Genomic DNA, 697 nt, shown 5'->3' with positions numbered 1-697 from the left:
AACACCTGTCAACACAAAAAGCAATAGAGTCAGGTGTTTTAAGCTTGTTAGATTTCAAAAACAAATGTAACTCAAGAGAATCTCTTCACCTGCCCAGCAGAGAGTTAACAGCAGCAGTCCTGTCCTATAGTCCATCATGTTAAACTGTGTGTCCACTGTTCTCTGTCATCCTCTCTGCAGTCAGATAAGTAGAGGTGGAAGACATCTGAGTTTTGCATTGACTCCTCCTCACAGGGAGGAGAGAAGTGGCTTGCACTTGACGATCTTTTTTAAATTTAGAAATTATTCATTTATAGTTAAAGAAAAGGCTTCAGAAGTTGAATTATGGAATTTTAGTTGACAAAAAACAGATTTTTGGTCGAATGACATTGTTCATAAGGTTTATTCACAAGAAAAAACATCACACAACTGAATTTCATCACTTGAAAGGTGTAATAGTGTTATTCACATGTTGAGTCACTGTGGTGCAACCTGGTCGACAATTAAAAAACCAGTGAGTGGAGACTTCTGTGAAGAACTGGGAATGTTTCTGTTTACAAGCATGTCTCCAAAAATTACATTTTCTCTCAAAATGTACTTGATAAAACCAATTAGAAGTGTGTATATGTAATTTCTAGAGGTCAGTGTGTGTGTCATAGCAAACACTATGATGGTAGTAGATAGAGAGAGAGAGGAGAACATGTTTATATAACAGGTT

This window comes from Seriola lalandi, unplaced genomic scaffold, assembly GCF_002814215.2.
Source record: "Seriola lalandi dorsalis isolate HSWRI2012SDOR001 ecotype SW California unplaced genomic scaffold, Sedor1 jcf7180002054975, whole genome shotgun sequence".
Lineage (NCBI taxonomy): Eukaryota > Metazoa > Chordata > Actinopteri > Carangiformes > Carangidae > Seriola > Seriola lalandi.
Note: the sequence above shows the minus strand (reverse complement) of the source record.